The sequence below is a fragment of the Doryrhamphus excisus genome, chromosome 21 (assembly GCF_030265055.1).
Source record: "Doryrhamphus excisus isolate RoL2022-K1 chromosome 21, RoL_Dexc_1.0, whole genome shotgun sequence".
In the NCBI taxonomy this organism is placed as follows: domain Eukaryota; kingdom Metazoa; phylum Chordata; class Actinopteri; order Syngnathiformes; family Syngnathidae; genus Doryrhamphus; species Doryrhamphus excisus.
The window spans coordinates 4864886-4892245 of NC_080486.1; the positions used below are offsets into that span (position 1 = coordinate 4864886).

At 38.1% G+C, this 27360-nt stretch overlaps 2 protein-coding genes across 13 annotated transcripts in view; one reads left to right on the forward strand and one right to left on the reverse strand.

Moving 5' to 3' along the window:
• Positions 1 to 27360, forward strand: part of pigm (phosphatidylinositol glycan anchor biosynthesis, class M) — a 123078-nt gene that overhangs the window by 63145 nt on the left and 32573 nt on the right. For 9 of the 11 annotated variants that reach the window (XM_058059484.1, XM_058059477.1, XM_058059482.1 and 6 more), the window contains 2 exons: positions 964 to 1064; positions 23005 to 23135. The gene's annotated coding sequence lies outside the window, so the exon portion shown is untranslated. The remainder of the gene's footprint in view (positions 1 to 963; positions 1065 to 23004; positions 23136 to 27360) is intronic. The other 2 variants (XM_058059486.1, XM_058059487.1) reach the window with 1 other exon arrangement.
• LOC131108488 (uncharacterized) overlaps positions 1 to 27360 on the reverse strand; it is a 94501-nt gene that overhangs the window by 50934 nt on the left and 16207 nt on the right. The gene's annotated exons all lie outside the window — the stretch shown is intronic.

Consider the following 27360-nt stretch of genomic DNA (forward strand, 5'->3'; position numbering starts at 1 on the left):
ATGTTAATTGAATATTTTTGTGTATGGTTTTTAACATTATTAAAGCCCTGTAGACATGGAATAGCACCCCTATAGTCACCAATACACGCCTTATTCATTGTTTCAAACACATTGCAACGCTTGTGCTGCATCGAGTCGGGAGAGCTAAGCATTCATTCATTAATTTTCTCACGAGGGAGTCTATCCCAGCTGTCTTTTGGGCGAGAGGCGGGACTGGACTGGTCGCCAGCCAATCACAGGGCACATATAGACAAACAACCATTCACACTCACATTCATACCGATGGACAATTTGGAGTTGCTAATTAACCTAGCATATTTTTGGAATGTGGGAGGAAGTCGGAGAAAACCCACGCATGTACGGAGAGAATTGAACTCGGGTCTCCTAGCTGTGAGGCCTTCACGGTAACCACTCAACACCGTGCAGCCAAGCGCTAAGCAGTTATATTTATTCCTTCTAAAGAATTCCTTCTAGACTCAAAAACCCAAAAATGTACCACTTCCACACAGGATAGGAGAATGTTTTCTCACTCCATCATGTCGGACATGGTATGGCTGACTTCATGCAGTGTTAAGGTGTTTTGCGTCATTACTGCTAGTGACCAGAATGCTACATATCATTCATTCATTCATTTTCTACCGCTTTTCCTCACGAGGGTTGCGGGGGTGCTGGAGCCTATCCTAGCTGTCTTCGGGTGAGAGGCAGGACTGGACTGGTCGCCAGCCAATCACAGGGCACATATAGACAAACAACCCTTCACACTCACATTCATACCTATGGACAATTTGGAGTCGCTAATTAACCTAGCATGTTTTTGGAATGTGGGAGGAAACCGGAGAAAAGCCATGCATGCACAGAGGGAATTGAACTCGGGTCTCCTAGCTGTGAGGCCTGATAACAGATAACGCTAATCAGTCTTCACCGTGCAGCCGAGAGCTAACCAGTTATGTTTATTCTTTCTAGACTCAAGAAGCCAAAAACGTACCACTTCCACACGGGATGGGAGAACGTTTTCTCACTCCATCATGTCGGACATGGTATGGCTGACTTCATGCAGTGTTAAGGTAATGTAATCAAAAGTAATATGTCAGTGTTTTGCGCCATTACTGCCACATAGTGCCCAGAATACTACATATTATGTGTATTTCAATGTTTTGACTAATAATAGACCACAGTCTACCACGAAACTACTATGGGACTAGTAAATAACAGCTGCCTTAACTTTTTTCATGTAACTTTTAGAACTTTTTACTAGACAATTGGCACAAAGCATGCTGGGAGGCTGCCATTATAATATCTTATATAATACAGAAGATGTTTTCAACATTATTATGTGTGACATTTACTCTATTTATTCATTTTTGCTGTACATTTCTCCATTTATACGCGCTTGATTCATGTGTTAGGCCTGTGTGGGTCGTTTGTGTGTACGTGCATTTACGGACAATAGTGATGCGCAAACCCGTCACCATCAGGACATGACATGCACCTGTGCAAACACCACGACAAAGACTCGCCCTGTTTTCAGAGGCGACCTTTAATGAGTCTTTAATTAAGCATCTCGCAGCTCCCACATTTTGTTTCACACCAAACTCGTCAGTTGTGTGATCAGCGTTCAGCAATGTGTTATTCACAGCGAATAAAAAAAAAAACCCTGTTGCATGCAAAGAAGTTGTAAAAGTTTGATTTCCAAAAACCGATAACACACATGTCTCAATGTGCTTTAAACACACATGATTTACGGACCGCAACTGAGGAGTTATGTAATGGTCAAACATGTGGCCGGCCCTTGCAAACAAACCACTGCACGCAACGGCAGAGAGGTCATTTACGTAGAGGCATGCCACTGTGTGCTCGCTCTTCATCCCAAAGGAGCGCTTGTGCGGCTCACAGAGAAAGCGGTCAGACATTATTAGCTCAGCAACATGCCACTGAGTTTTTCCTCGCATAAGTCGAAGCCCCAAATAGATTTAACACTGCGGCGGCCGCACGCGATATCCTCCGCTTCCACGGGCATTGATGAGAATAGCAACAATGTCAAACAGGGCTGGACTGCATAAATACACAAAAGATAAACGCTACTTCCGTCAATACATTGGTGGCGTCTCAATTTTATGCACTTCCGTGCACACTATTTGGAGTACTGAGAGCGCACTGCATTTTGCAGTACACACTTAAACACTTAAAAGCTACTAAGTACACAAATTCAGCCTGTGTACTTGGCTCCTTAGTGCAGAAAAAATGAAGTAAAATAAGTTCACTATCATATTTAGTATTCATTCATGTGACTGGAATGTTCGATGAGACACACAAGCACCAGACTTTGTTTTCCATTTTTTTCTGGAATTACAGGCACAATAATCCCTAATAAAAACACTCAAAACATTCAACATTCAACAACTCAACTCTGAAACCCTGACGTGACTTCCTGTCCACCCGGGACTCAGCTCCCCCAGGGAACCCATTTTGCAGTACACACTTAAACACTTAAAAGCTACTAAGTGCACAAATTCAGCCTGTGTACTTGGCTCCTTAGTGCAGAAAAAATATAAAAAACACAAACATAAGGCATTCTGTTCACTGTGAATCATATTTAGTATTCAGTCATGTGACTGGAATGTTCGGTGCGACACACAAGCACCAGACTTTGTCACCGGAACAGTTTTCCATTTTTTTCTGGAATTACAGGCACAATAATCCCTAATAAAAACACAGACTAAAACTCATCTCTGAAACCCCTTATGTGACTTCCTGTCCACCCGGGACTCAGCTCCCCCAGGGAACCCATTTTGCAGTACACACTTAAACACTTATAAGCTACTAAGTGCACAAATTCAGCCTGTGTACTTGGCTCCTTAGTGCAGAAAAAATGAAGTAAAATAAGTTCATTATCATATTTAGTATTCATTCATGTGACTGGAATGTTCGGTAAGACACACAAGCACCAGACTTTGTTTTCCATTTTTTTCTGGAATTACAGGCACAATAATCCCTAATAAAAACACAGGCTAAAACTCAACTCTGAAACCCTGACGTGACTTCCTGTCCACCCGGGACTCAGCTCCCCCAGGGAACCCATTTTGCAGTACACACTTAAACACTTATAAGCTACTAAGTGCACAAATTCAGCCTGTGTACTTGGCTCCTTAGTGCCGAAAAAATGAAGTAAAATACAAACATAAGGCATTCTGTTCACTGTTCACTATCATATTTAGTATTCAGTCATGTGACTGGAATGTTCGGTAAGACACACAAGCACCAGACTTTGTCACCGGAACAGTTTTCCAGTTTTTTCTGGAATTACAGGCACAATAATTCCTAATAAAAACACAGGCTAAAACTCAACTCTGAAACCCTGACGTGACTTCCTGTCCACCCGGGACTCAGCTCCCCCAGCGAACCCATTTTGCAGTACACACTTAAACACTTAAAAGCTACTAAGTGCACAAATTCAGCCTGTGTACTTGGCTCCTTAGTGCAGAAAAAATATAAAAAACACAAACATAAGGCATTCTGTTCACTGTGAATCATATTTAGTATTTAGTCATGTGACTGTAATGTTCGGTGAGACACACAAGCACCAGACTTTGTCACCGGAACAGTTTTCCAGTTTTTTCTGGAATTACAGGCACAATAATCCCTAATTAAAACACAGGCTAAAACTCAACTCTGAAACCCTGACGTGACTTCCTGTCCACCCGGGACTCAGCTCCCCCAGCGAACCCATTTTGCAGTACACACTTAAACACTTAAAAGCTACTAAGTGCACAAATTCAGCCTGTGTACTTGGCTCCTTAGTGCAGAAAAAATGAAGTAAAATACAAACATAAGGCATTCTGTTCACTGTGAATCATATTTAGTATTTAGTCATGTGACTGGAATGTTCGGTGAGACACACAAGCACCAGACTTTGTCACCGGAACAGTTTTCCAGTTTTTTCTATGGTCATATCACCCCGTACTTCGGTATGTGAAAAAACATAAATAATTAAATTTTAAAAAGATATAAAAATAATATAAAATTATAAAATAATAATTTTATAATAAAAAAATAAAATTTATTTAAAATAAAGTAAAAAAATAAATTTGGTATGTGACAAAAAATAAATAATTACATTTAAACAAGATATTAAAATAATATAAAAATATAAAATATTTTTATAATAATATAAAAAAAATAAAATTTATAAAATAAAGTAAAAAAAAAATAAATAAACTTAATTATATTAGGAAAGCAGGAAGTGAACAAATGTAACAGTTACTGATTGTAAAAGTTCCAGATGTGCCTCTTTGTGCCTTTGTATGGATGGACGGTGTACAAGTTTACTTTTATATCTCACATCAACTATGGCGCGTTCAAGGACCACCAAACAAAATAGGAAATCTCAACACTTGACGAAAAAACATTACAAACTTCACGAATAATGAAGCATAAACTCTATTAGGAAATATATTAGGAAAGCAGGAAGTGAACAAATGTAACAGTTACTGATTGTAAAAGTACCAGATGGAGGGGTAGGATTTAATAAGCTTTGCTTGTTTCTACTCCTTTTTGGACATGTGGAACTGTGAACTGATTATGTGATGCATTCAATTGTAATCTGATGCATGTTCAAATGAAAACCATTACCATTACATATGGAGCGACGGATGGACGGATGGCACGACAATCCAGTAATGCATGGCTTTCACGGGATGCGTTGCATGCTTAAATGAAGCCATAATTGGCCTTGATCACGCTCAGCCACGGAGACGTATAGTGGAAGTGACAGAGAGGAGAGGACGGAGTATTAATGTTCAATCGTTCCTTACAGGATCGAGTGTGGGGACAATTTGAGGAATTATCCGGAATCACATTAGCACAGCTAAATCGAGATTAGGACTGAATGACTGAATGATCAATCAAGCCTTTGCCGTATTGTGCAGGTGTGCCTAATGAAGTGTCCGCCCAGTGTGGGATCCTCCCGCTTAAAAGCGTGAGAGTGAACGGCCGTCTCGGTAACAAAGATCCCGTTTGTCATGAGACAGACTCGATCAGCCTTCTCCTCTCTCCTCCTCTCCTCCTCTCGCTCATCATGCATCTCCCTCTCAGCCCTTGTCCTGGCGTGCCCTCCCTCCCTCCGTCATGCCGCCGTCCCCGTCGAGCGACTCATGCGCGGATACAATGTGCTCCACTGTGCTCTTTGAAGGCCAACATTACTGTTCACACGCAATCCACTGATATGTTCCTCCCTCTCATTTAACTTTATTCCCGGTTTTCCCCCCTTCTTTAATCCACTTTTTCGCCGTTAACCCTTGTCAAGACACGGCTTTTAGTTAAAGTAACATGCTTCAATTTCTATTTTTATGACAAGAAAGGAAATTAACTCACTGCAGGGCGCCATCCTCTCATGTATTTCTCTTTTAAGTTATCCAAAATGGCTTTTTGTGGTAAGAGAAGAAGACGAAAAGTCAAGACGTTTGAAGAATATTTACATTTGCATTCGTCTGGCATGTTTTTCTTTGATGACAACCACAATTGATCTCCATGTCAGTAATAGCTAAGATATAGGTTACTGTATAATATTATAACATATAATATTACCAAAGGCGACACTACAAAAGTCATACAGTTCCAAGCATGCTGCCAGATCAATGGGGTAATATTACAACGACAGTTCATTTTCTTATACAAAGAAATTATGAGAATAAAATGTTAAAGTTCGGGGAAAAAATTTTTTTTTGTCATGCTCCCCCTAGGGGACAGAATTTTTTTAAATAATAATTCTGATATGATTCCAAAATATTGCTAATAGTTTTTTCTCATACAACTAGTACTATATTGTCATAATTCTGACATTATTTTACAATATAAAAAAATCCTCATGACTAGCAGTTTATACTCATAATTCTGATATTATTTCAAAATATTACAATATTTTTCCTCATACAACAAGTACTATATTGTCATTATTCTGACATTATTTTACAATATAAAAAAAATCCTCATGACAAGCACTTTATTCTCATAATTCTGATATTATTTCAAAATATTACAATATTTTTTTTCCTCATACAACTAGGACTTTATTCTCATAATTCTGATATGATTCCAAAATATTGCCAATATTTTTTTCTCATACAACTAGTACTATATTGTCATAATTCTGACATTATTTTACAATATAAAAAAATCCTCATGACTAGCACTTTATTCTCATAATTCTGATATTATTTCAAAATATTACATTGTTTTTCCTCATAAAACTAGGACTATATTGTCATAATTCTAACATTATTTTACAATATAAAAAAATCCTCATGACTAGCACTTTATTCTCATAATTCTGATATTATTTCAAAATATTACAATATTTTTTTCCTCATACAACTAGGACTTTATTCTCATAATTCTGATATGATTCCAAAATATTGCCAATATTTTTTTCTCATACAACTAGTACTATGTTATTATATCATAATTCTGACATTATTTTACAATAATCATACTGACATCTTTTTGCAATATTATGAAAAACATAATTCTGACATTGTTCTCTAATATTAAACATATTTTTTCTCATATAATGAAGACTTTATTCTCATAATTCTGATGTGACTTCACAATATTATGGAGATTTTTTCCCTCATATTAGAACTTTATTCTCATAATTATGACAATAATAATGACAATAAAAACATACTTTTCTCATATAATGAATTATTCTCAGAATTTTGATATTATTGTCTAACATTAAACATATTTTTTCTCATATAATGAACTTTATTCTCATATTTTTTATATTATTCTCTAATATTAAACAATTTTTTTCTCATATAATGAAGACAATATTATCTCGATTTTTTCCCTCATATTATAACTTTTTCCTCATAATTATTACATTAAACACATTTTTCTCTTATATAAAGAATTATTCTCATAATTTTGATTTTGATTATGACTTGAACTTTATTCTCATAATTTTGATGTGACTTTACAATATTATGTATTATGTATTATGATTTTTTTCCTCATATGATTAGAACTTTATTCTCATAATTATGACATTATTCTCTAATATTAAACATATTTTCCTCATATCATGAATTATTCTCATAATTTTGAGGTGGTTTTACAATATTATGAAGATTTACTCCCCGAACTTTATTCTCATAATTTTGATGTGATTTTACAATATTATGTAGATTTTTTTTCCTCATATGATTCAAACTTTTTCTCATAATTCTGACATTATTCTCTAATATTAAATAGATTTTTCCTCATACAATGAATTATTCTCATAATTCTGGCATGATTTGACACAATAATTTTGAGGTGGTTTTACAATATTATGAAGATATTTTTCCCTCATGAGACTATATGACTATATTCTCATAATTCTGACATTATTTTCCAATAATAACCTTTTTTTCCTCATGCAACTAGCACTCTTTTCCTTCCTTGCCGTCAGGGCTATAAAGATGGTAGCATGTATTGAATATGCATATGCATATGCATCAACACATGTAGTTTATGTCTACGATTGTTTTATTGTGGTGAGCCTCCAATGCAGCTTGAGCCACAGAATTCCTTCTCCTGGATATTCCTGGCGTGCCAGTGCCACATCAGGAATATGATACTTTTTCTTTTCTTTTTCTCCCGCTGACTGAGTGACAAAAATATTCACTTCCTCCATGTTTTTTTTTTTCCCTCGTTTCTGTTCATGCACGCGATATGTGCTCCTGTGTGAACTGCCCTTTGGTGTCACTCCCTTGTGATCTGGTGTAGACAGAGTAGGATTGTGTGTGTGTGTGTGTGTATGTGTGTGTGTGTGTGTGTGTTGCAGCTCTGTGCAGTGTCATTAGTCATAGTGAAAGACGAGTAAGACAAAAGCTTATTTCTGCAAGACTGCTCTTTTCCTCTGTGATGTTCCCTGCATCTATTCGTCTTTTCGCACTCATTCACCGCCACTCTCACTCACTCCTTCTCCGCTTTGCTTCGACAGATCGTTTTCATAACCACTTTTCCGAGGTCACGGCCTCGTCTGCAGTAGTCACGCAACCCCACTTCGCCTGCTCAGTCAGCTTTACACATACATGCATACACACATGCTCGGCTACGCTACGCCGCTTAAAGAGACAGCGCACGGCTTTCTCCACATCAGACACTTTTTTTTTTTTTAGAGGGTCAGCATGTCTATTTTTGGCGCCGGGGCGCTCAAAGCGTTCTGCTGCCGCACGCTCGCAACCTGTGGCTGCAGGGTGGAAATGCAACTGGCTGAGATTATTAAGCCGTTGACTGGCGTTGGACAATGAGGCAAGCTGTCAGTTCAGGTAGCAGTCAGCAGAGAGGCACAGGAAGGCTCTTAAGGTGGTTTGTGGACATGCATTGAGCGCTATTACACTATTATAAAAATAATAATAATTATTGAATTTATTACATATGCTGTTTCGGACATGAGACCCTTGAATTGCTTATGGTTTGGATTGTCTTTTGTTGACCTAAAATTGGCTTTGTTGAGCTTCTAGCAAATGCTCTTCCGGTTACGCAGCTGTATAGCATGAGTGTATCCATAGCAACGTAATGCAACCACCCTGCCCCCCCTGCAGTATTATTATATGGCCTATTATTGCCATATTTATTATAGATAATATAGATAGAGCATAGAAAAACTACATTTTAATATTATTAGAGCCCTCTTGACATGAAATAACACCCCTATAGCCACTATGGTCACACACCTGCAAGAAAAGCCTGTTGTTTTGGCGATTAAGTCTAGTGCTTTTGTATTTCAAAGAACATATCGTAACATTACTTAATGTCTTATACTGTATTTGTGTTTAAATTCAAGCAATTTTTGGCTAATATTGACTACTTTGGCTAATATTAAATATGACAATAATAGACCATATAAAAATGGCCTATTATTGCCATATTTAATATTTTTGCAGATTTACTTTGTTGAGCTTTTAGTAAATGCTCTTCCGGTTACGCAGCTGTATAGCATGAGTGTGTCCATAGCAACGTAAATGCAACCACCCTGCCCCCCCCCCCCCCCCCTGCAGTGTGATCGGGCCTTTATATGGCCTATTATTGCCATATTTAATATAGATAATACAGATAGAGCATAGAAAAACTACATTTTAACATTATTAGAGCCCTCTCAACATGAAATAACACCCCTATAGTCACTATGGTCACACTCGTACACGGCTGCAACAGTAAACCATGTTGGGGATTATTGTGCAAAAATTCAAACCTGCAAGAAAAGCCTGTTGTTTTGGCGATCAAGTCTAGTGCTTTTGTGTTTCAAATAACATATTGTAACATTACTTAATGTCTTATACTGTATTTGTGTTTAAATTCAAGCAATTTTTGGCTAATAATAGGCCATATTTATATGGTCCATTATTGCCATATTTAATATTTTTGCAGATAGAGCATAGAAAAAATACATTTTAACATTATTAGAGCCCTCTCAACATGACATAACACCCCTATAGCCACTATGGTCACACTCCTACAGGACAGGAAGTCACGTCATGGCTGCAACAGTAAACTATGTTGCGGATTATTGTGCAAAAATTCAAACCTGCAATAAAAGCCTGTTGTTTTGGCGATCCAGTCTAGTGCTTTTGTGTTTCAAAGAACATATCGTAACATTACTTAATGTCTTATACTGTATTTGTGTTTAAATTCAAGCAATTTATATGGCTTATTATTAGCCTGCACGGCGGCTAGTGGTTAGCGCGCAGACCTCACAGCTAGGAGACCCGAGTTCGATCCCACCCTCGGCCATCTCTGTGTGGAGTTTGCATGTTCTCCCCGTGCATGCGTGGGTTTTCTCCGCGTATTATTTTGTGAGTGTGAATGGTTGTTTGTCTATATGTGCCCTGTGATTGGCTGGCGACCAGTCCAGGGTGTACCCAGCCCGAATATCTCACCCGAAGACAGCTGGGATAGGCTCCAGCACCCCCTGCGACCCTTGTGAGGATAAGCGGTCGAAAATGAATGAATTTATAGCATAGAAAACCATCTAAAAATGGTTTTTAACATTATTAGAGCCCTCTAGACATTAAATAACACCCCTATAGTCACTTTTACACTCATATTAGCCAAATGTAGTGGTCATAATAAGATAAAATAAGATATAATATAAATGAATGAATGAATATCATCATAATAATCATAGTAACATTGTTTTTAGTTGCAGCCGTAGCCAACGACAAGCTAAAACTCAACTCGGAACCCCTGATGTCACTTCCTGTCTGCCATCGGTTCCACTCCCCTACAAGGGAAACCATCTTTACTGTCTTATGTTCTCTGATTATATCTACTATATTGGGTAATAGCAGTGTAAAGGTGACTATAGGGGTGTTATTTCATGTCCAGAGGGCTCTAATAATGTTAAGAACCATTTTTAACTCCATACAGAGATGGCCGAGGGTAGAATTGAACTCGGGTCTCCTAGCTGTGAGGTCTGCATGCTCGCCACTCGTCCACCGTGCAGCTTATTATGACCACTACATTTGGCTAATATGAGTGTAAAGGTGACTATAGGGGTGTTATTTCATGTCTAGAGGGCTCTAATAATGTTAAGAACAATTTTTAACTGCACACAGAGATGGCTGAGGATGGAATTAAACTCAGGTCTCCTAGCTGTAAGGTCTGCATGCTCACCACTCGGCCACCGTGCAACCATGCAGCTTATTATGACCACTACATTTGGCTAATATGAGTGTAAAGTGACTATAGGGGTGTTATTTCATTTCTAGAGGGCTCTAATAATGTTAAGAACCATTTTTAACTGCACACAGAGATGACTGAGGATGGAATTAAACTCAGGTCTCCTAGCTGTAAGGTCTGCATGCTCGCCACTCGTCCACCGTGCAGCTTATTATGACCACTACATTTCGCTAATATGAGTGTAAAGGTGACTATAGGGGTGTTATTTCATGTCTAGAGGGCTCTAATAATGTTAAGAACCATTTTAACTGCACACAGAGATGGCTGAGGGTGGACTTGAACTCAGCTCAGTCTCCTAGCTGTTAAACATTTTCTAAAGAAGGAATCCTATTTCAAGTCAAATCAGGAACCGATTAGCCGCGATAAACGAGGAAAAGTGCGCATGAGCAGGCTGGCCAATAAGCAAAAGGCTTTTTGGCAGGTGTTTTAAGTCCGCTGACTGAAAACATGATGGGGGGAGGGGGCTAACGTGTATTAGATGAAGACCAGGCTGTACTATTTTGTTTAATCCTGCAAACAAACATGACATGACAACAAAAACACCCCCCCTCCCTTCTTAGTAATCGTATCACTCGGGCCAACCCTCAACGTTTTGTGACATTTAAACACGTCGACGTATCTTTTTTTTTTGTGAAGACCCGATAAATGATGCAAGAGGTTCTTCTATTTTATGCCTCCCTTCCGCACTGTGGGCGCACATCTCCAACCCCACCCAACCCCCAACCCCCCCTTCACTTCAACACAGCCCAGAGCATTAAAGTCGCTCACGGTATAATCTGATTGCGTGACATGTTGACCTTGTTGCAGGGGTCCTCTTTTAGCCGCGCTGTGCTGCTCAATTAGCGAGACGGTTAATTTCATTTCATTTCATGGATTTGCTCCTCCTTTACTGACCAGTTGTGGGAAAGCGGGAACATACGGGACAAATAAAGTCACACACACACACACACACACACACACACACACACACACACAAAGACTCATGTCCAGGCCTCTAAGCGAGAGAAGGATTAGATCGGATATTAAAACTCCAAAAAGACGGCATAACAAGGGAATACAAAAAAAAAAAGACAAAGGAAGCTGTAATAGACAGTGATTAATGCAAAGGAAATTAAAAAGTTGCTTTTATGCTTTATACGAAAACAATTAAAGTGAATGTAGGTTAAAATGTATTATTTTTTTTGTTAGCAAGCCACTTCCTAATTCATAGAAGATGACAAGAATGTACCATTTTCCATTCTGGGGTGGGGGGAATGGCTCCATTGTGACTCTTTATTTTATTGATTATTAATTATTTTTGTTTATTGGTATGTTAGGAGGCTACTTCCTGGTTCACTGATGCTGAAATAGCAAAAATATTTATAAAAATATTGATAAATAAAAGTGAAAAATATCCTGGCCGACTACATTATACTTATATGTAATGCTATTTTGTGTGTTAGCTAGCAGGACTGTACTAGTTATGATTTTGGGTCAGGTGAACGATTCCAACAACAAAAATTAAAACTAAAAAAAATAAATTTCTATAACAATTTTTTTGTTTGTTTGTCGGGCCATTTCTTAATTAGCTTGCTACTTCCTGGATCATAGATTCTGCGTGACAAATACATCCCATACCATTCAGTATTCCCGAATGATAGAAAATTGAGGCTGAAACCAAAATATTAATATAAAAATCCTACAGAAATACAGTATTTTTGCTTAATGTCCTTCAGTATGTTAGCTAGCAGGCTACTTTCTGGTTCTTGGAGATGACGTCAGATGAAAGGACGATACTATTTATGATTTTGGGTCCGGCGAATTGTTTAGTCAGGACTTAGAAAACAAAAACTACAAAAAAGACAATTAATTTTTTCTAACAAAAACCTCAAAAATCCTGTAAGGCTAAAGTATATTTCCATTTGTTTGTTGCGGCATTTGGTAGCATGCTACTTCCTGGTTCATAGATTCTGCGTCTGACATTTTTTTTATCATTTATTCTTGAATGCTGGTAAATTGTGCCTGAAACAACCAAAATATTAATAAATTCTCAAATAATGAATAAAAAATTTGAGAGTATTTAGGCTTTATATCCTTCTGTCTTAGCTAGCAGGCTACTTCCTGGTTCATGAAAGTGGACATAATACAAATATTCCTTACTATTTAGGATTCTGGGATGAGGATATGTTAAATTATGACTGAAACAACAAAAATATGAATACATTCTCTAACAAAAGTGAAAAAATCCTGGAAGAAGACAATATATTTAATATTTACTTAATGTATGTACTTCTGTGTGTTAGCTAGCAGGCTACTTCCTGGTTCATGAAAGTGGCCATAATACAAATATTCCTTACTATTTAGGATTCTGGGATGCGAATATGTTAAATATCATCATTGAAACAACATAAATATGAATAAATTCTCTAACAAAAGTAAAAAAAATGCTAAAGGAATACAATATATTTAATATTTACTTAATGTACTTCTGTGTGTTAGCTAGGAGGCTACTTCCTGGTTAATGAAAGTGGACATAATACAAATATTCCTTACTATTTAGGATTTTGGGATGGTGATATGTTAAATATCATGATTGAATCAACATAAATATGAATAAATTCTCTAACAAAAGTGAAAAAATCCTGGAAGAATACGATATATTTAATTTTTACTTAATGTACTTCTGTGTGTTAGCTTGGAGGCTACTTCCTGGTTCATGAAAGTGGGCATAATACAAATATTCCTTACTATTTAGAATTCTGGGATGAGGATATGTTAAATTATGACTGAAACAACAAAAATATCAATAAATAATAAAAAAACAGAAGTTAAAAAATCCTGGAAGAATACGATATATTTAATATTTACTTAATGTACTTCTGTGTGTTAGCTAGCAGGCTACTTCCTGGTTCATGGAAGACAAATATTATTTACCATTTAGGATTTAAAATATTGTGAGATGCGGAAAATGTTTAATTGTGATGAAAGAAATGAAAAAGTAAATATTTTTTTATTTATTATTATTTATTAAAAGATTATTATTTTTATTTTTAATATTTTTTTAAGTAACTGTAGTTACTGTCCTTTTACATGTTAGCTTATTTTCCTTGATACAGAAGAGAGGCTGGTTGCCTTCCTTTACGGAAGTACAACGTGGTGGTTTTATGGTGACTAAAAAGACAAATTAATCTTGTCTCTCTGCATTTTTTTAAATCCATTTTCACCAAAGTGTAATGGCATCTTGCCTAGCCTGTGTGCCACCCTGACAAATAAGTCACCACACTCACAATCAGACGTCATAAAATGCTTTACCACCTCCGGCGTGTAAACGATGTCATTATTTGTTGCGGGTTCAGCATAGCAATGGTTATGATGCACATTTATTAATCACTTGTTAGCGCTGCTGTCTAAGCCACAAAACGGAAACAAACAGCTTCAAACATGAACAGATGGCGGAGAGGATTTGTTGCGCTGCAGACAACCGACTGCACAGCAGCTGCAGCGTGTACTTCGGTGCATTTCTGCACATTTCGACAATTAACAGTGTATTATTGTCTTGAGACATGTGAGTAGGTGTGGCTTTTTTTTTCATCCTTAACTCATTTAGGGACATATTGAGGTCATTTGAACGACATTGCGTGAGAAGGGAAGGGTATCCGGTGGATCCAATTGCCCTCAGTGAGGGCGGCAGCGCCTCTATGAATGTGGCCTTTGAGTGGCAAGAGGCCAGCAGACATGCACTTATAGTGTATCTGTGAAAAAAGGCCTGATGCGACTTCAGTCTGCTACAATTATGTAGCCCCCCCACCCCGCCCCACCACCCCGCCTCTAATCCGTCCCCTCTGAGAACAGGCTGCCCTTGAGTCACAAGGCAGGATTCTCCGGTGCGAGGACTGTGACGTATCTAGTTTTACTTTTGAGCAGGCAACTCCCAAACAAAAATGCATCATGACTTATTCATTCATTCATTCATTTTCAACATTAACTTCATCACACAGCAACTTAACACCTAAAAGGTACCATTCATTCATTCATTCATTTTCTAACGATTATCCTCACGAGGGTCACAGGGGGTGATGGAGCCTATCCCAGCTGTCTTCAGGCGGGGTACATCCTGGACTGCTCCCCAGCCAATCACAGGGCACATATAGACAAACAACCATTCACACTCACATTCATACCTATGGACAATTTGGAGTCGCTAATTAACCTAGCATGTTTTTGGAATGTGGGAGGAAACCGGAGTACATGCAAACTCCACACAGAGATGCCCGAGGGTGGAATCAAACTCGGGTCTCCTCGTTGTGTGGCCTGTGTGCTAACCACTTCACGCCGTGCAGCCTGTTACGTAACATTCATTCATTCATTTTCTATCACTTATCCTCATGAGGGTTGCGGTTGTGCTGGAGCCTATCCCAGCTGTCTTCGGGCGAGAGGCGGGGTACACCCTGGACTGGTGGCCAGCCAATCACAGAACACATATAGACAAACAACCATTCACACTCACATTCATACCTATGGACAATTTGGAGTCGCTAATTAACCTAGCATGTTTTTGGAATGTGGGAGGAAACCGGAATACCCGGAGAACATGCACACTCCACACAGATATGGCCGAGGGTGGAATTGAACTCGAGTCTCCTTGCTGTGAGGCCTGCTCGCTAACCACTCGGTTGCTATGCAGCCGGAATGAGTCTATATTATGTCTTATTTTCTCTTATTATGACCACTACATTTGGCTAGTATGAGTGTAAATGTGACTATAGGGGTGTTATTTCATGTCTAGAGGGCTCTAGTAATGTTAAGAACCATTTTTAGATGGTTTTCTATGCTCTAAATTCATTCATTTTCGACCACTTATCCTCACGAAGGTCGCAGGGGTGCTGGAGCCTATCCCAGCTGTCTTCGGGCGAGAGGCGGGATACACCCTGGACTGGTCGCCAGCCAATCACAGGGCACATATAGACAAACAACCATTCACACTCACATTAATACCTATGGACAATTTGGAGTCGCCAATTAACCTAGCATGTTTTTGTGTTTTTACTCGGAGAAAACCCATGCGTCTTCTAGCTGTGAGGTCTGTGCGCTAACCACTCGTCCACCGTGCAGCCCCTATCATGACTTATTATTTTCTCCAAATAATAACCTTGCATTGACTCGGATACATACAGCAAAGTCCCACTGCACCTCAAACTGGGTTATCCACAGCTTTAAGCCCAGAAAATCAAATAATGTCTGCCGGCATCATCTGAAAGACAATAATATGCATGCAGGTACCACCGTTCAATTTCTGTTATTTAGTTTGAACTTTCTGTGCGTCACAGACGTCGGGATATAAATCCAGTGGCAGCTATACGGACACGTGGATGCAAGGCGGCTTTGATTTTAGAGCTATATTTACACCCAACGTCCACGATGATGCAGGCTGTCACATCAACGTCTTTGTTTGCATGAATGACAGCCCGGAAACTGGGTTAGACGCTTTCATCGATGCTAATTTGTCAAACTCGAGCGTAAAACTTTTCACCACTTTTGAGTTGGGGTTTGCATTCAACAAATAAATACATGTGGAAGTCGATATTTTATTACTTTATCTTTATTTGCATGCCAAAAACATTTTTAGTTACACATTGAAATGGTGAAAAGGTGTCAGATTACGCAAGTCAGGCTCGGGGTACGAACTAGTTCTGTTTCCAGGCTGTGACATAAGTTGAGTTTTAGGCCGTGTCCACACGGTAACGTTCTTGGACCAAACCAAACCACAGAAGAAGAACGAGTCTGAGTTTTTTTGGCATACCAAACAACAAAATATATCATATTCAGATATTAAGTTGACTTCTCAAATTACGGTGATGGATCGGTGATGTTATCGTTTTCAAAAAGTAGTGAATTTGCTCATGTATATGAAAACGACATGCAAAATTCGCAAAATGTACCGTCGAACGCCGATTCCATGTGCTAACTGTCCTGATGTGGGAGTTAGCCTCCATGACAGTTCATTTAGTTTCCTTTCATGCCTTAGTTCCTGGTTCATGCCCTTATTTTGTATTCACTTCCTGTGTTGCTCTGTTTAGTATTCTCTTGCTTTGCATTTATCCCTTGTACCCCTTTCCTATCTGTTTCTCCGGGTACTCCGGTTTCCTCCCACATTCCAAAAACATGCTAGGTTAATTAGCGACTCCAAATTGTCCATAGGTATGAATGTGAGTGTGAATGGTTGTTTGTCTATATGTGCCCTGTGATTGGCTGGCCACCAGTCCAGGGTGTACCCCGCCTCTCGCCCGAAGACAGCTGGGATAGGCTCCAGCACCCCCACAACCCTTGTGAGGATAAGCGGTAAAAAATGAATGAATTTAGAACATAGAAAACCATCTAAAAATGGTTCTTAACATTATTAGAGCCCTCTAGACATGAAATAACACCCCTATAGTCACCTTTACATGTTTTATATTATTATAAAATTATTATTTTATATTTTTATATGTTTTATATTATTTTTATATATATTTTAAATTTAATTATTAATTTTTTTGTCACATACCGAAGTAATAAACGACATGCCTTTGCACACGCAGCCAAGGAAAGCCTTGGAATCTATTATAGAAGAAGAAATGCTGGGATCTTTGGGATTTGCTTATTCACGTCAACATAAGCAGTTGTCAACATAACCAAGACTAGCTCATCAGAGTTTTGGGTTGCATTTATATCGACATCTTTGGGACTGGCTGATTCACATCAACATAAGCGGTTGTCAACATAACCAAAACAAGCCATCTCTTGCACATAACTAAAACTAGATATTAATATACTAATCAGAGTTTCTGTGTTGCATTTACATCAACATCTTTGGGATTTGCTGACTCACATCAACATAAGCGGTTGTCAACATAACCAAAACAAGCCATCTCTTGCACATAACTAAAACTAGATATTAATATACTAATCAGATTTTTTTGGGTTGCATTTACATCAACATCTTTGGGATTTGCTGACTCACATCAACATAAGCGGTTGTCAACATAACCAAAACAAGCCATCTCTTGCACATAACTAAAACTAGATATTAATTGCACTTATACTCATCAGAGTTTAGTGTTGCATTTAAGCCAACATCTTTGGGATTTGCTGACTCATGTCAACATAAGCGGTTGTCAACATAACCAAAACAAGCCATCTCTTGCACATAACTAAAACTAGATATTAATATACTAATCAGAGTTTTTTGTGTTGCATTTACATCAACATCTTTGGGATTTGCTGACTCACATCAACATAAGCGGTTGTCAACATAACCAAAACTAGCTATTAATTGCACTCATCAGAGTTTTGTGTTGCATTTATATCGACATCTTTGGGACTGGCTGATTCACGTCAACATAAGCGGTTGTCAACATAACCAAAACAAGCCATCTCTTTCACATAACTAAAACTAGATATTAATTGCACTTATACTCATCAGAGTTTCGTGCTGATTCACGTCAACATAAGCGGTTGTCAACACATGACTGCAGAGCTGCAACAAGAGCACAGTAATTATAAAAATGGAGTCTAATAAACGACACGCCTTTGCACACTCAGCCAAGGAAAGCCTTGGAATCTATTATAGAAGAAGAAACGCTGCCTTATAAATCAACTGTGATTGAGAAATACCAGTAATAGGAGTGGTGCATGAAAAAATAGACACTGGTCAGACCACATCCAGCTCAAAATGTGTCGAAAAACAAAAAAGATTTCAACTCAATGCTCCGACTGTATGCGTGTGTGTGATGCATATTTAAAACATTTGCAATTTGATGATGAAAACAAACCCTGGCACATTAGCATGGAGAATTTCCTCGCTCCGCACGCAAACTTAGACTAAGGGAGGGCTCCACTGCGAGTATGAGTGTGTGTGTGTGTGTGTGTGTCAAGCTAGCAGCTGTTTAAATTCAGTGCTCTCTCCCAACATGCCAATTTAAACATGATCCTTTTGGATGGAGAAAGAATTTGACACACTCGCCACCTCTTTCTGTCGCTTTTAATATTCTTTACAAGGTGTTTTTTTTAAACTCGATGTTATGCTTTGTGTAGCATTGAGTGAATTCTCAAGGCCAAATATTTATCCTGACAGCTCTTACACCTGGTATGAAGTCTCTTGTCATGTGTTGTCTTTAAGAGGTCGTGTCATTGCACCCGATGAATAAATCATCGTATTAGCGCTGGTCCCTGAACGGCCCGCAACTTGGAAGCCTCTGGCACCACCTCTAATAAGGTCATAAACATAAAAGATCCCTGACGTTCAATTCCATATAACCAAAACTAGATATTGATTGCATATGTACTTCTACTTATATACACTTATATCATCAGTTTTGGGTTGCATTTACGTTGACATCTCTGGAATTGGCTGATTCATGTCAACATAAGCGGTTGTCAACATAAACAAAACAAGCCATCTCTTGCACATAATCAAAACTAGATATTAATTGCACTTATACTCATCAGAGTTTTTATGTTGCATTTACATCAACATCTTTGGGATTTGCTGACTCACGTCAACATAAGCGGTTGTCAACATAACTAAAACAAGCCATCTCGTGCACATAACCAAAACTAGATATTAATTGCACTTATACTCATCAGAGTTTTGTGTTGCATTTACATCAACATCAATTATAATTGTTTTGTGTTGCATTTACGTCAACATCTTTGGGATTGGCTGATTGACGTCAACATAAGCGGTTGTCAACATAACCAAAACAAGCCATCTCTTGCACATAACCAAAACTAGATATTAATTGCACTTATACTCATCAGAGTTTTGTGCTCATTCACGTCAACATAAGCGGTTGTCAACATAACCAAAACTAGCTATTAATTGCACTCATCAGAGTCTTGTGTTGCATTTACGCCGACATCTTTGGGATTTGCTGATTCACGTCAACATAAGCAGTTGTCAACATAACCAAAACTAGATATTAATTGCACTTATATTCACAGTTTTGTGCTGATTCACGTCTACATAAGCGGTTGTCAACATAACCAAAACAAACCATCTCTTGCACATAACCAAAACCAGATATTAATTGCACTTATACTCATCAGAGTTTAGTGTTGCATTTAAGCCAACATCTTTGGGATTTGCTGACTCATGTCAACATAAGCGGTTGTCAACATAAACAAAACAAGCCATCTCTTGCATATAACCAAAACTAGATATTAATTGCACTTATGCTCATCAGAGTTTTGTGTTGCATTTATGTCGACATCTTAGGTATTTGCTGACTCACGTCAACATAAGCGGTTGTCAACATAACCAAAACAAGCCATCTCTTGCACATCTACCTGCAGCTTTGTCATCTGACCTTTAGGTTGCAATTAAGTCGGGACCACTCGGATTGGCTGATTCACTCACATCAACATAAGCGGTTGTCGACATAACCAAAACTAAATATTAATTGCAGTTATACTCATCAGAGTTTTGAGTTGCATTTACATCGACATCTTTGGGATTTGCTGACTCACGTCAACATAAGCGGTTGTCAACATAACCAAAACTAGCTATCTCTTGCATATCTATGCTCATGTCACTCACATCACATCACACATAAGCGCTTGTCGACACAACAAAAACTAGCTCTCGGATTGGCTGACACGGGTCGCCATAAGCGGTTGTCGACACAATCAAAATTAGCCATTGCTTGCACATTCACTTTCACATCCTTGTTATCTGAGCTTTGGGTTGCAGTTAATTATAATTGTGTCAACATAAACGTTTGTCGACATAACTAGCCAATTTATCATCCGAGTCATAGAAATGACCTCTTATGTCGATGTTGGCTAAAGCGGGCCAGGATGAGCTGGTCGACATAGATTGTCGACATAAACGTCGGGTTGACTTAAATGCGCTCCACTCTGTTATGTTTGTTCTGACATTTTAATAAAGTTGCACGACAAGGCGCTACCATACGCTAACTTCCTGCTAGCTTCATGTTGATGTTCTCCAATTTTGGATCAACATTTGCAATAAAAGTAATAATTGTATTATTATTCTCTTTTAAATTGCCATTATTACCAATGAGATGTGTTTCCTGCAGGAAAAGAAAAGATTTTGACCAAAATTTTGCACATTTATGGGCAAGCTAATGCTAAATCATGACTGTGGGGAAACCTTGTACTTAACATGTTTACGATACACAATGAATATTTGGAACACATACAAAAATAAACGCATCCTCTGAAAAATCCCGGCAAGTATTCGGGTCACATGTCATAGCTTTGTTTACTGTCGAACACTTAAATACACCTTCCATTCTTCCGGCTAACAAATAAAGCCCGGGGGGGGGCTTGAAGGACAGAGCGAAGCGCGAGTCACGCAACCAGCAGCCCCGCCTCCCAATTCTCTCTCTCTCTTTCTATCTCTGTCTCTGTCTGTCTTTCTCGCTGTCAACACGCTCGCCATCCTGACTAACTGGACACCCGAGCGACGTTTGATGTCCCCTTTGTTACTGTTTACTTTGTTTACTTTGTTTACATTTGCCCGGCAACTGGATGCACAATATGTGGGACGAGGACCCGCTGGTTCCTGGTTCGGTTATAATTCGTCAGGGTGCAGTTCAGTGAGAGTTCAGGCTTCTGTGGGATCGCAGTTCGAGGCCTGCCTCCCAGTATGACACACATAAAACCATTTAAAACACCTCATGCATCGCATTTGCACGGCTCACCGCTTAATTGGATCCAATTGGATCCAATTGGATCCATATCTATCTCTAGTGAGAACGTTTGGTTTGTGGTTCTCTATTCAAGTATCTCTGGAAAAATTCATCTCAGATCTGATAACATCAGAAATTGTATGTGAATGCTGAGCGCTGCTAACTGAGATGTTCTGAACTCCTGTTTCCATGCCTGACAGACCCTACTACAATCACTATGCCAATACATACATGTAGCATGTAAGTAAACACACATAGGGCAAGTACTACTACTATTGCCAATAATGAACAATATGTTGGCATAGGGGGCTGCACTGTGGACGAGTGGCTAGCATGCAGACCTCACAGCTAGGAGACTGAGCTGAGTTCAAGTCCACCCTCAGTTAAAAATGGTTCTTAACATTATTAGAGCCCTCTAGACATGAAATAACACCCCTATAGTCACCTTTACACTCATATTAGCCAAATATAGTGGTCATTATGAGCTGCACGGTGGACGAGTGGCTAGCATGCAGACCTCACAGCTAGGAGACTGAGCTGAGTTCAAGTCCACCCTCGGCCATCTCTGTGTGGAGTTAAAAATGGTTCTTAACATTATTAGAGCCCTCAAGACATTAAATAACACCCCTATAGTCATGTTTACACTCATATTAGCCAAATGTAGTCGTCATAATAAGCTGCACGGTGGACGAGTGGCGAGCATGCGGACCTCACAGCTAGGAAACTCGAGTTCAATTCCACCCTCGGCCATCTCTGTGTGCAGTTAAAACTTGTTCTTAACATTATTAGAGCCCTCTAGACATGAAATAACACCCCTATAGTCACCTTTACACTCATATTAGCCAAATGTAGTGGTCATTATGAGCTGCACGGTGGACGAGTGGCGAGCATGCAGACCTCACAGCTAGGAGACCCGAGTTCAATTCCACCCTCGGCCATCTCTTTGTGGAGTTAAAAATGGTTCTTAACATTATTAGAGCCCTCTAGACATAAATAACACCCCTATAGTCATGTTTACACTCATATTAGCCAAATGTAGTGGTCATAATAAGCTGCACGGTGAGCGAGTGGCTAGCATGCAGACCTCACAGCGAGGAGACCTGAGTTCAATTCCACCCTTGGCCATCTCTGTGTGGAGTTAATAATGGTTCTTAACATTATTAGAGCCCTCTAGACATGAAATAACACCCCTATAGCGACTCCACTGGTGGCTAGCCAATCACAGGGCACATATAGACAAACAACCATTCACACTCACATTCATACCTATGGACAATTTGGAGTCGTTAATTAACCTAGCATGTTTTTGGAATGTGGGAGGAAACCGGAGTACCCGGAGAACATGCACACTCCACACAGAGCTGGCCGAGGGTGGAATCGAACTCGGGTCTCCTTGCTGTGAGGCCTGCTCGCTAACCACTTGGTTGCTGTGCAGCCAGAATGAGTCTATATTATATCTTATTTATCACTACATTTAGCTAATATGAGTGTAAAGGTGACTATAGGGGTGTTATTTCATGTCTAGAGGGCTCTAATAATGTTAAGAACCATTTTTAGATGGTTTTCTATGCTCTAAATTCATTCATTTTCTACTGCTTATCCTCAGGATAAGGGGAGGAAACCCTTGCAACGCAAACTGCACGCAGAGATGGCAGAGGGTGGAATCGAACTCCAGTCTGCTAACTGTGTGGCCTGTGTGCTAACCACTCTTGCACCGTGCAGCCGGACCCTTCCATGGTAATGACTACTTTCTGTTGAATACGTGATTGTTTGATCACCACTTGTTAGTGTGTTTGAATTATTATGCAAACTGACTACCTTAATACTTTGTGCATGGGCGGCAACTGTACCAAGCGAGAATCCAAATCCAACTTTTTACTTTCACTCAGTCTTTGCATGGAATTGTGAAGAACGGGGGCCGCATCTGGCTGAGGAAGTCGTATCCATCAGATGCCAGGTTACGTTAGCGGGCTTTCCAACCGCATGAAAACACATTGATTGACTTGGGTTTCGTGTACGGATGACCACTGAAGCATACATGCAGCTAACATACAGCAAAGCGACAGGCATAACAAACACTATCAGGTACAATAATAACCAAGATGGCCGTGCTTTTGCCATACATGTGAGTACTTTTCACCTTCATGTTCCGTCGCCATTGTTCGTAAGCAGTTCGCTGATTATTTGTCCTTGCGAGGGTCCGTATCGTGCCAGAGCAGTGGTGTCATCGGGTTCATTCATCAACCAACGTGAATGGGCTCCGCGTTCGCTCGGTTTAGCCATCAACAGATCGCATTACTGACACCACGGAGCTTTTTTATGCGGGTGGCCATGTTAAATTGGTTGTGCCGTAGCTAATAGGCATCGGGTTTTTCACTGGGAGGACAACCGGGCGCTGTTTGAGGATGGCAGCCAAGGGTTTTGGGAATCTATGTCATGACATCAATCGGTTTCTTTGTCGTTTGTTTGTAATTCATGTAAACGGGATGACCGAGAGGCAGCAACAACAGTTTTATGCTAACATATTTAATTTTTGCGGGGGTGCTGGAGCCTACATTATTCCAACTTCATTTATCTAAAATGGAAAAGCAATATATTGTTTTTTTTATTAAAGTTTATTCCCAGGAGATGACAAATTTTATAGACATTTTTTTAACTGAATTTTTTTTATTTTTTAACTTTATTCCCAGATTTTTTAAATCAAAAATGTTATACATGCCTTTATAAAAACATATATTATTACAGCTTTACCACTTTCATCAATTTTTTTTTACATTATTACAACTTTATTTGAAATGTAAAAGCTATTTTTTACATTAAACTTTTTAAAATTTTAAATAAAATTTATATTTATATTTATATTATATTATATTTATGTTTATGTTTATTTTTATTTTTATTTTTATTTTTATTTTTATTTTTATTTTTATTTTTATTTTTATTTTTATTTTTATTTTTATTTTTATTTTTATTTTTATTTTTATTTTTATTTTTATTTTTATTTTTATTTTTATTTTTATTTTTATTTTTATTTTTATTTTTATTTATTTTTTATTCCCTGGAGAGTATCAATTCAATCTAAAAATGTTTTTTTACACTGCAACTTTACTATTTTTTTAACTTTATTATTTATATTTATATATTTTATAAAATATTATTTATATTTATATTTATATTTATATTTATATTTATATTTATATTTATATTTATATTTATATTTATATTTATAGTTGTAGTTGTAGTTGTAGTTGTAGTTGTAGTTGTAGTTATAGTTATATTACAACTTTATTCCCTGAAGAGTATCAATTTTATCCAAACAACTGCAACTTTACTATTTATTTATATTTATATTTATATTTATATTTATATTTATATTTATATTTATATTTATATTTATATTTATATTTATATTTATATTTATATTTATATTTATATTTATATTTATATTTATATTTATATTTATATTTATATTTATATTTATATTTATATTTATATTTATTCCCTGGAGAGTATAAATTTTATTGTTAGTTTATTGTTATTGTGTTAGTTTTTTTACACTACAACTTTACTAATTTTTCAACTTTATTCTTCCTCCATCTGAACTTGCTGGTATTTTTCTTTTTCGGTTTGGAACCATTTTCCATCCATACTCTTTCTGTGACATAACTGACTGCGTCCGTACAACAGCGCACGCATTAAGCGCTCCTCCTCTTCATCACTCTGTGCTGTGGTTGCCCGGGCGGCGGAGCAGAGCGGTGCGCTAGGCGGTAGCGGTGACAGTAATTACACAAGACAGCCTCCAACAATAGTGTTGGGCCAACAAAGGCTTCTGCTCCCTCTGCATGAGTTCTGTTTGTCTATTCACACTCACTCAAACTCAAACATACACTCCACCCGTCTGTTTGGACACACACAAACCAACACGCCTCTCATTGCCGCACGGCTGCCACTAGCTGTTACAGTTGGCGTCTAACGGGGGACCCCCTTGGCACCGCTTTGAGTGATTCACTTATGGCCTTTTGTGATCCCACGGGGCTTTGTTGCCCCCCCCCCCCCCCTCTGAGTCGATGGAGTCCAACTTCACTCAAGCGAGTTCAGTGTCTGTGGCACGAGAGGCCAGGCGGGGACAAAGCGAGTGTCATGCCTTTGATTCAAGCAACTAATGAGTTAACTGTGACGATCCTAAACGCATACGGCGGCTTCTCTATTCACGCTTGTCGCCGCGTACAAGGGATTAGCATGGCTGGCCAGTTGTGCTGGTTAGCAGCTATTGTGCGGCTGATTACCGGGGGGGGCGACACACATGCAACAAGGGTGGGAGAGTGAGCCGACATGCAAACTTAATGCGCAATTTAGCGTGAAATCGTCCAGGGGGATAATAACGATATGTTTGCAAACAACAAAGGATATTGAACAGCGTTGAAATCTCAGACTGGCGGGACGGGATACTCTCATGGCACCTGCAGTCCGCCACACGTCCACTTTGAGTCCCTTTCTGGGAATATGTCCATATTTGTTGTCGCTAAGCAGTGTTTTGTTGCATCACTCTGACCATGTTATTATTATTATTATTATTATTATTATTATTGTTATTGTTATTGTTATTGTTATTGTTATTGTTATTGTTATTATTATTATTATTATTACTATTATTATTATTCTCGTAACATTACAACTTTTCCTTCATTCATTTTCTACCGTCTATCCTCACAAGGGTCGCCTGGAGCCAAGGGTGGAGTTCTTATAAAATGCACTTCCGCCACCATGTAGATGTTTTTTCGGCTTAAAACTGCACCAAACACATTCTCTCGAGTTGCATCATCACCTTTTCATGCGTAAAAACGTAAAAGACGTATGAATGTGTAAAATAAAGACCTTTTCCCGTCAGATTACAACTTTTTTCCCCTCTTAATATTTGTAATTTACTCAGATTTTTCAATTTTTGTCATATTTTTTGTAATTTTCTTGTTCAAAATTTGGTATGTGTCAAAAATTAAATTAAATTAAATTAAATTAAATTAAATTAAATTAAATTAAATTAAATTAAATTAAATTAAATTAAATTAAATTAAATTAAATTAAATTAAATTAAATTAAATTAAATTAAATTAAATTAAATTAAATCAGAAAAGCAGGAAGTGAACAAATGTAGCAGTAACTGATTGTAAAAGTACCAGATGGAGGGGTAGGATTCAATAAGCTTTGCTTCTTCCTACTCCTTTTGGTCATATCACCTCATACTTCGGTACATGACAAAAAATAAATAAAATTAAATAAAATTAAATGTTCAAAAAAATTCAAAATTTAAAAAAAATTATAAAATAAAGTAAAAAAACTAAAATTTTATTACAAAAGCAGGAAGTGAACAAATGTAACAGTTAATGATCGTAAAAGTACCAGATGCAGGGGTAGGATTTAATAAGCTTTGCTTCTTCCTACTCCTTTTGGACATGTGGAACTGTGAACTGATTATGTGATGCATTCAATTGTAATCTGATGCATGTTCAAATGAAATTCAACCATTACCATTACCAAATATGTTTTTTTTTAAAAAAAAAAAAAACAGCCACAGGCTGCAAATGGCCCCTAGGCTGCACTTTGGACACCCCTGATCAAGGACCTAACTAATTACTTGATGAATGGAAACAACAAGCTTCAAATTAATCCACTAGGAAAAGACTAGCTAGATGCAGAACTACTATGCAGTTAAACTGAAACCTGATTAATCATAATGTGTTTTTTGTTCGGTGAGTATTTTAGTGAAATTGTGGATACGACACAAAACGTTTGTCTAATTTGTGCGAGCGATGGCCATCCTGCTAGGGCTGTATTATCCTGTAACAGGCCATTTATGATAAATAAACACTGCATTTAAATGCCTCATTAGTGCTAAGTACACATTAACATTTTACGAATGCATCCTTCCAGCTACCTTTAATCGGAATCACAGACATCGCATGTG